Genomic DNA, 10,515 nt, shown 5'->3' with positions numbered 1-10,515 from the left:
AAAGCTCATTCATTCTATTACTCTTATTAAATGACCCTTTACTTATCTACTCTGTTGTGTCAATCAATGTTTCCGCGTGCACAATACAATTTTAGAGAAATTAACAGATTACTTTTTTTTACCTTACATTTGTGTTATAATTTTTTTTTCCCATCAAGCAACACTTCCCGGCGACTTCACGAATGCACGCGGCTAAAGTAAGGCGGAGTGGGGGAATTATTGGACACAGTCCGATGTATTCAAATATGATTCTACGCTCCTTCTGGATTATTCTTAATTCTATGGGTTTAGAATTCCAACCGTCTATGCGCTCTGTAGCTGCAGGTGTTTCAATCCAAATCTTATTTGTTAATTTAAAAATAAATAGAAAAATCAAATGTCGTTTTTTAAATCATGTAAACGGGGGCTAAGCTTCACTTCGCCCATGCGCTCTGTAGCTGCAAGACATGATGTAATCTAGCCCCTATTATTATCTGTTATTAAATTTAATTATAATTGGAAACGAGGGACTTGAATCCCAACCGTCAATGCGCTATGTAGCTGCAAAACGTGTCGGTATATTTATTGTACAGCGCCCTTGAGGTGATTTTCACAAAAATGGCGCTATATAAATTATCCACAATAATTATAATAATACATTGATTGGCGAGATATTCTGCGGTCTTTTAAGCGAGTGCTAATTGCCATATAGTTTAGTTGCTAGAAATATTTAGATACCTATGATGTTTTGTGTAAAACTAAACGTTTGTATTATTTAGGACGATTTTGTGAAGTTTAGGAGCGTGACCATTATTGTTCACGTACTAGGTAAAGCCTAAAAGTATTTAAAAATTTTCATGCTTTTTCTTGGACCAGTTTATTTAATTAACCTTTTTTTGAGTTTGTCCAAATGTTTATAGGCAAGGACTGGAGTATTTAAATTTATTTCAACAGAGAGGGAAATCATTGTTGATAAGGGAATATGGAAGTCTAGGCATTTACAGGGCTTATGACATGTCATTGGCTGGTTTAAGTGGCCACTTTTACACACACACTGAACCATTCACCATTCTGCCCATGTTTAAACATCCGCATTTCCTCAACTCTTCCATCTGTTGACTTTTGCAACCAGAGTTCCAAATTTGGTGATAGAGCTTTTGCAATAGCCGGACCTTTGGCGTGGAATGCATTACCTCCAGAACTACGAAATTGTGCAACAGAATAGCCTTTTAGAAAAAAAATGAAAACTCATCTATTTGTGAAGCCAATGACAGGTCATAAGCCCTGTAAATGCCTAGGCTTCCATATTCCCTTATCAACAATATTTTCCTTCTCTGTTGAAATAAATTCAAATATGAATAACTCCCTAGGGAGGAAATCCAGCCAGTCTGCAAGCATTTGGACATACTCAAACATACTACATGTCTACGGCGAGAGGAAAAGTTATTATACCTCTACGCAAACAGCGCACTAAATTTAGTGAACGCGCATTTGCGGTCGCAGGCCCTATGGCATGGAATGCTCTCCCAGCAGAGGTGCGAGGCTGTGAAAGTGAAGTGATGTTTCGGAAAAAACTTAAAACCCACTTGTTCTCTAAATCATTTGAATAAATCCGTAGCACGTGACAACAAAATAAATTATTTTAATTAAATTACAAATTTAAAAGCTTCAATTAAATTAATTTAACAATAGAATCACCATGTAAAGCGCCCTTGAGGTATTTTATTACGAAAATGGCGCTGTATAAGTTATCCATAATAAATAAATTCAAAAACCAGCCACGTGGCTGGGGTCTCGGACTCACGGCCCAAAGGTCCGTGGTTCGTATCCCACACAACCCCAACTTGATTCCCATTTTCTAATAGTAAGTTATTTACAACTCGTTTTTAAAAAATAAAAAATATATATTGGAGTTGCTTTATTATTTACGTTGCTTATAATATACAAGGTTTATATTTCAAAAGTGGATTTTTCTGCAATTAAATTTCTTTAAATTTATCTAAACTGTTGGGACCAGGAGGGATATACTAATGTGGGCCAATCAGGAACTTCTTAGCATTTGCTCACGTGGAGAGGAAACCACTTCAAACTCTTCAGGAGAAGCCGGCCTGTTGGCAGTAGTCAACAGGCCTTCCGTTCCACTAGAGGAGTGTTCGGCATTTTGTTCCCTACTTCGGTTTATTTTACTAATTGCCTGCACTATATTGACCATGTGTGACATGATACAACTCGTTTAAAATGGCCCTCAAAATTAAATATTTGGGTAAATCATAAGAACGTAAATATTTATTATTATTATTTTTTTAAATAAGGGCTTTGGCTGACGCCAGCGTTCGATTATTGTTATTCGCTCGTTGAAGGAAATATAAACTCTTCCCAAGGACTTCCGTTTTCCCTCCCATCGCCACCCGACCACTACACACGAGCGTCGCATTTGCGAGCGTATGCATTTGTACATTTTAATATTGCACCGTGTGCATGTGCTTCTGGGTGTGCATTGTGCACGCGCATGTATTAGTGCTCACCTCCTCTGGGCCGAGGGAGACAGAAATCCAGTCAAGTTCAAGGCCAGCCCAATCTTTATACGTTCAGATCTATATAAAATGGATTTGCGGTGGTACTTATTATAGAGCCGTTATTACTGTATTGAAATTATTAATATGCAATCCGTCCATTTTTAAAATTATTATTTTATTTATTTTAATATAAAATATACAGGGAGTTCTTTAAACCTCGTCACATCCGAAACCACGATGATCAGTATGAGCAAGAAGACATATTGACACATTAAAATATTTTTTAGAACGAATAAAAATTTAAAATATAAAATATCAAAAAAAGCGAGTGGTTGCTTACTTCTGCAGGGGTGAAACGAGGTGAAGGAAGGGGGGAGTCTGACACTGCGCCGCGCTCCCCTCACGTCTCCCCTGCAGAAGTAAGCAACTATTTATTTTTTTAAATATTTTATTTAAAAAAAATCTTTGTTTTAAATATTTTAAAAAATATGCTAATATGTCTTCTTGCCAATACTGATCATTGTGGTTTCGAATGTGACAGGGTTTAAAGAACACCTGTATATGTTAGGAGTTTTTATTATTCGATCTCAAATTTCAATTGAAGACCTCTTGTATGACAAGATGGCGCAGATGAGCAACGAAAAAACTTTTTATTGTATCGAGTTATTATATTATCATTAAAAAAACTGTTTATAAAAATACACATATAATAAAACATATTTATTGTTATCAAAAACGTTTTTCACATTTTAGTATGACATTTTACACGTATATGTTTATAAATTTGTAAAAACCACTTTAATTTTGAGTTGCACTTCGACCGGTTTCGAGGTTAATAGCTCATCGTCAAGGAATTTATAAATTAAATTGTTTAAATTGCCCAAATTTCTATATTCGAAAAAATTCTCGTAAATTTAAAGTTAGAATCAAAGAACATATAAGATGTCTCAGTAATAATAATTTTTCATAATTCGCCAATCATCTTATATCCGAAAACCATGATTTTAATCAAGAAACGGGTGTAGAAATTTTGCATGTCAATTAAAATGGTTTTCGTTTAGACAATTTAGAACGATTAGAAATTAGTAAAGCCATTAATCAAAAACTTCAAATACGTAATAAACAATTAATTAAATTTAACTTCGAGTCCTCTTTTTAAAATATTCCCGTTTTGATTCATTTTATCTTCTTTCTCTCTCTTTCTTTCATTTTTCTGTCTCTTTCATACAATATTTTATAATATAAATAGCAACGCGTGTAATTATATGTTAGTTTAATTCCTGACGATGAGGTAGTAACCTCGAAACCGGTCGAAGTGAAACTCAAAATTAAAGTGGTTTATACAAATTTACAAACGAATACGTGTAAAACATATTTCACTAAAAACCCTTTATTACAATGTGCACTTATGAGCGCTATATAAATGAATTACTAAGTAAACTACTGTTTCCTTTTTATACATTTTTTTTCATCGATCCCACATTCCTCATAATTTAATTGGCTATCTGCGAGAGGCGCTTTGACACGAAATAGAGCCCACGAATATAAAGTGCCAGGAGCTCAATCACAGATGGCTATCGACATGCTAAAAAACGTGCTAAGTATTTGAGCAATCACCACGAACAATCATGAACACGCTGAAGTTAAAGCGGTCGCGTTGCAAAACGCCATAGATAAGTTCCTGTGCGAGATTCAACCAATCCTCTTGAACTGACCGAAGTTGAATTTCGTTTTGCAACGCGACCGCTTTAACTTCAGCGTGTTCATGATTGTTCGTGGTGATCGCTCAAATACTTAGCACGTTTTTTAGCATGTCGATAGCCATCTGTGATTGAGCTCCAGGCCCCGATTACAATACGACGTTAAGAGAGTATAGAGTAAAATCGAATTTTCTGTACGAAAATGTGTTTATAAAATTTAAGTATCTTTGTCGGTAACCTGTAATTGAATCATTATCTTCTCTTTTCTCCTCTTTTGTTTTTTTTTTTTTTTTCTTCAATATTGTTTTTTATTTATAGGAAAAATATTCGTAAACCATATTTGCCGCAACAAATCGGTTTCTTAGAACAGGCATTTGCCCATATAGGAACCGATTGCAACATTAGGCGTATTAATATTTCTGGCTTGCCGACCCTTCATATACTGAGCCTACTCCTAGTACTAGCAGAATTTGCCAGAGTGTTTTTTGTGCCATTTTATAACATTGTATGTATAAACTAATAAATAAATAAAAATAAATAAATTAGGTGAAGATGGTTTTTACTTATTCTTATTCTGGAATATGGAGGTCAGTGCTATATAAGCTCCTGACGTCACTGCGACCTGTGTAGATGTATTGTGACGGGTCCCCGTAAATTAATTCTCGCCCTCCAAGCCCAGGTCTAAAAAAGCCGAGCTACCGAGTAGAACTCGCCTCATATTGCTTAATGTCTTCCTCGAAACCCAGGTTCTCAAAGTATCGGACTATTAGGTCGGAGACAAGCGCTTACATCCTCGGGCTTAGCAGCGGTCCCTCGAGGATGAAGCATCATATCTAATGTGACGCGTTTCACCGTGTGCACTGCAGAACATACACCTAGACGTTTCAGAGAGGTTCATCCTAGCAAGGTATTTATTCAATCTGGAGTAATAAACCTCACTTGGTTTTGGCTAAGTTTCGTTTGGTCGAAAGCAAACCTTTGCAAGTAACCCGCCAGTAGTTCCTTTGCCCGGTGCTGACCGGAAGCCTTATGCTGGACTCATTCGTCTTTCGAATCTTATGCGACTTCCGTAAATTGACGAGTGATTATTCTCAAACCATCTATTTATTTATTTAAGTTTTTGTACATAATGTTATTTGTACATTGGCGGGCTTATTGCCAAATGGCAATTTCTTCCAACCATCCAATAAAATAATAGTTTTATTTTTAATTCAAGTTACAGAACATATTTAATAGAAAATAAAGATTAAAAAGCTAAAGATATAAAAAAATAGAAATAAACGTATTTGTTTATAAATTACCATAAATCAAAACTATTACTCAACAGGAGAAAGAGGAAAGAAGAAAGGAGTAGATATTAAGGAAGAGAAAGGAGATGTTTCTTCAGACGTGAATTAAACAGAGATAATGTAGTAACATATTTAATGATGGATGGGAGATGATTTCACAGTCGAGCCGCATGGACACTATATGAGTTAGAGAAGAAAGAGGAATTGTGGATGGGTATTAAGAAAGTGCCTTGAGAATTAGAACGAAGAGGTAAACCATGAACTCGTAAGCGTTGAATTTTTTCACGTAGGTATATAGGAGCGTTAGGACTATGAAGTACATTGAACAGAAGTGAGAGGGAGTGATAGTCTTTTCGCTGTCTAATTTTAAGACATTTCAGTTGCCTACGATAATCAGAAATGTGGTCATATTTCCCAAGACCAAAAATGTACCTGATGCATGTATTCTGAAGTCGTTCAAGTTTATCGAGTTGCTCACAGCTTAAATCAGTCATGGAAACATCAGCGTAATCTAGAATGGATAGTAGTAATGCTCGTAGTTGTGCATTTAGTATTAATGGGTAAGAAATTTTGCAACCTTCTAAGTGAGTGTAGACTGAAAAATATTTTGCGGCTTAATTCATTAGTATGAGCTCGCCAGCAGAGATGTTCATCCATTAGTACTCCTAGATTTTTTACGGATTTCCTGTATTGAATATTGGTACCATTGACATTAAGAGGATTATTGAATATACGTCCAGCTTATCAAGCAATCTTTGACTACCCGCAAACATAATTTGTGTTTTAGATCTATGCGAATGAAGTCGATTGAAAACTCGACGACTTGTATCGCGAGTGCCTCAAAGCAGTCGGAAATGACAATCGAATGCGACATAATAACTTCTGCTGTCAAACTTTCTTCGTATAAAACTTCGTCTAGTTTGAATGACGAGTACTTTTATTGTATTTTAACTTCTTTTAAAACTTCATCATCATCATACCGTTTCTGCACCTAATGCACAATCAAGGCGTATCTTGATCACTTTTGTAACATGAAGGTAAGATGATCAGTCTTACGCCTCAGGTACCAGTCCGGGGACTATGAAATATACTAGTGTGAAAACACCCTTTGAAATCAATATTTCATATCAATCATGTCGGGAATCGAACCCGAGATCTCTTCTACGGTAGTCAAACGCGCTGACCATTACACCACGAGGCCGACAACTTATTATTTATAACACTAACAAATATTATGATGTTGGTGTATCAACAAAAATCTAAATAATATAACTGTACTTATATTCAATCGCTTGTCTAATTAAATTTTACTAGAAACTGATTTTAAAAACCATTACAGGTATATAGTATAACACTTAGATGAGTGTTATGTCATAGGCAAATAATGATGAATTTTGCAGTGCTCAGTAAAACATTTTCTATAGTTAATATATTATATTCCATGCACAAAATATCCAAAGGAAGAAGTTTGAGTAGAAACTAGAAACAATAAAAGCCTAAATGTGGCTGGAGAGCCATGGATAAATACGTATTTGTTAGTGTTGTCGCTTTTAAATTTGTTTTTGTAATTAAATTGTCGCAGATGTTTCAAGAATGCCAATTTGACAAAGTAATCGAGATGGCAGCCGACAACAGTCGAGTGGGTGACAAAGTTTCATATCTTTCCAGCATAAGGTCCCCGGTTTTTTTTCCAGAGCATGATGTCCATTCATTACCAAAATAATAATGATTCATTTAAGTGTAATACTTCCTCCTTCACATCCAAACCCAGCAGTGCGTTCAGAATCGCGCTGCAGGAAAACTTCTAGAAATTATGGATAAATCGAAAAGCGTTCTTGAGAACGAGCATTTTTTCCGTGTATGTGGGCGCCGCCTATGAGACTTATGTCCTCAGATGCGGTGTGCGGTACGTGGTGGGCAAGCTGTCCGCACCCGACGGTGCACTGGGCACTGGGCACTACATTGGTACACCGAATGCAGTGATCTCGATCATCCGCTACGCTTCAGGTGCCAATCACGCACACAACTGTATTCTCCCCGTCATTGCGAACGCAACACATCTATAAACAAAAAGTTTCTTATTTTGATTGTGTATTTAAATTGTTTTTTTATCGAGAATTATTTTGCGTTCGTGTTATTTACGAAAATATTTCAATTTCAGTGCTATTTTCTTAAAATCCTAAATACTATAAAATGGGAATTACGTTGTTGTAGAGCGGGGTTTGAACCTCGGACCCCAGGGCCGGTATCCTGAACGGAATTGCGGGCGAAGAGATCGCTCTGTTAGCGTGTATTTAGTAGGTAAATAAGCGTTAAAAACGCGTTTTGTACGTGCGCTTTGGCGTTCAGAATACCACCCCCGCGGAGCTATTCTGAACCGCTCTCGCGGCCGTAGACACAACTTTATCTCGTGTATTCTGTATGTAAATACGCGAGATAAACGGTTTTTCTACGGCCGCGAGATCGTTTGGAATACCAGCCTCGTGAGTCTGCTACACTAGTACAGTACCACAGCCAGGCTCTAATTTAAATGCACCAGATTTATAATATGTGCATTTGCTTTAAATGCATTAGCTTAAAGCTGCTACTGTACAAACTGCACATCATAGAATAGAAAAAAATAAAATATAATTACTTAAAATCGATTTCACTTTCCTTCTTATCAATTAAATGTATTATTTTAAATCGTTCCTTGGTCATTATAGTAAATGTTGCACTTAATGAGATCTTTCGTTACCATTCTAGTAAATTATGTACTAAATTTACTACTAGATACCTTTTAACTTTCAAAGTGTATATTAGGTGTACCCATAAGTAATCAATTATTTTTAGGGTTTGATAATGGCAATGGAGTATCCAGGAAATAGCATACACTCTTCAGGCTACTTGGTCAACCGTTCAAAGACATCTTCACGAAATTGGAAAGGTTTGCAGACAGGGTATATGGGTCCCATATCTATTGTCGGAGATGAATGAAGATCAACGGTGTACAATTTGCACATCTCTTTTGTGCAGAGAAAGCAGTGATCCATTTTTACGAAAGATTGTTACTTGAGACGAGAAATGGGTCTTGTACAAAATAACAAGCGCACTAAACAATGGCTTTCTTCAAATCAACTAGCCGTACCTACTCCTAAACCACCCCTCATTTTAAATAAGGTGTTATTGTGCGATTAGTGGGACTGTGGTGGCATAATTCATTTTGAACTATTGAAGCCGGGAGTAACAGTTACGGCTGGATTGTATTTCCAACAATTGGATAGATTGCACAGCCGACTGTTGGCAAAACGACCAGGTCTGGTCAACAGAAAAGGGGTAATATTACAACATGATAATGCCCGGCCGCATGCAGCAAGATTAACCCAAGAAAAAAAATAAGGCAGCTAAACTTGGAGGTTTTACCACATCCCCCAGACAGCACCATCCGATTTTTATTTATTCTGGTCCATGGAACACTACCTGAAGAATAAAAAAAAATAAAACGTCGATGATGTTCGAACTCACCTAGACGCATATTTTTCTATAAAGGATACTGAATTTTATAAAAAGAAAATTAAAAGTCTACCAACAAGATGACAAAAGGTCCTAGATAACGATGGAGATTATACTATAATCGATTAAAAATAAAATTAAATGTAGTTAAATTATTTTTTTTTGTTGCCATCTAAATAATTGATTACTTATGGGTACACCTAATATAAATTCGATTTAATATAATTTTTTATTATCCTTCTTCTCGGTAAATAACACTCTTTGGTGGAAACTCTGCGTTGAAACGATCGATGACCCCTGTATTAAAATTGTGTTAATGCATAATTCTATCATTATATTTGCGTTGTAATGATTTACCCAAATATTTAATTTTGAGGGCCATTTTCAACGAGTTGTAAATAACTCACTATTAGAAAATGTGAATAAAGTTGGGGTAGAGTGGGATTCATACCACGGGCCTTTGAGCCGTGAGTCCGAGACACTAGCCATGGGACTACAACCCGATTCAACTTTTGATTATGTCCAAATGTTTGTAGACAGGGTGGATTTCACTCCATAGGGATCTTAATTCATTGTAACAGATAATGAAAACAATTCTCAGAAGGGAAATATGTCAATGTAAATGCCTGGACTTTCATATGAACGTAGTTATGCAGAAAGCAGCCAGCCATAGAAAAGTGAAACTGAGATAATAGCACCTTTGTGAAAATAGTGAATAATCAAATCTACACAGCAGTTGGAATGTTATTGACTTTGAAAAATGATAAACAATGAATACATTAGTTTTTTTTGTATTACAAACAAGAATCTAATTATGTATTTGACCAATTTTAATGATTTTTAAAGTACCGTAAGATTTTTCTAGTGCTGTGGGTGTTTTTTGCGGATTGAGAAATACCGTTTTGTGATCGACACTATTTTCAGAAGGCGATTATTACAGTTTTTTTTGTATGAAAGCGGCCTGGCTGTTTTTAGCAGAACATAGAATTGACCTTACTGCACCCGATAACTCCAATATCTAATTTTTTCAAAATTGTCGACTGGCTGGTTTCTGCATAACTACGTTTATATGCCCTTCTCATTTCCTCTCTGTTGCAATGAATTTAGATAATTATATTACCTAAAGATACCCTTTTAACTCGTCTGTAGCAGATCTCCATCACGTTTTTTTTCTTTAGATTTTTTATATTGCAAATTGCTTCCACCCGTTAAATTCCCTTGTAGTCATATTTGATAGTATTTAGTGTTTAATCACGTTAATGAGGTTCAAGTTTATTTCTGACGCTAAAAGTATCAACAACGCTACTGAAATAATGAGGAAGTTTGGTGGGGGTTTTATTTGTTAATATATTATAAAACTAAGCCATTTTTTTTAGTTTTTATGATTTTTTAAAGTTGCGTATTTCTGAAGATACTCCACGTGTGACGTCTCAATTTCTATTCCGCTTCCTTGCGGTCAGTTCTGCCGAATGGTCCATTGACGGTAAGTAAACCGGAAATCTTCCACAACTCTCTTATCATTGGTTGATTCACATGAAC

Source organism: Micrasema longulum, unplaced genomic scaffold (genome assembly GCF_059751315.1).
Source record: "Micrasema longulum isolate JH-2025_06_02 unplaced genomic scaffold, ASM5975131v1 h1tg001299l, whole genome shotgun sequence".
NCBI classification, from domain to species: domain Eukaryota; kingdom Metazoa; phylum Arthropoda; class Insecta; order Trichoptera; family Brachycentridae; genus Micrasema; species Micrasema longulum.
This window is presented reverse-complemented; position numbering follows the sequence as displayed.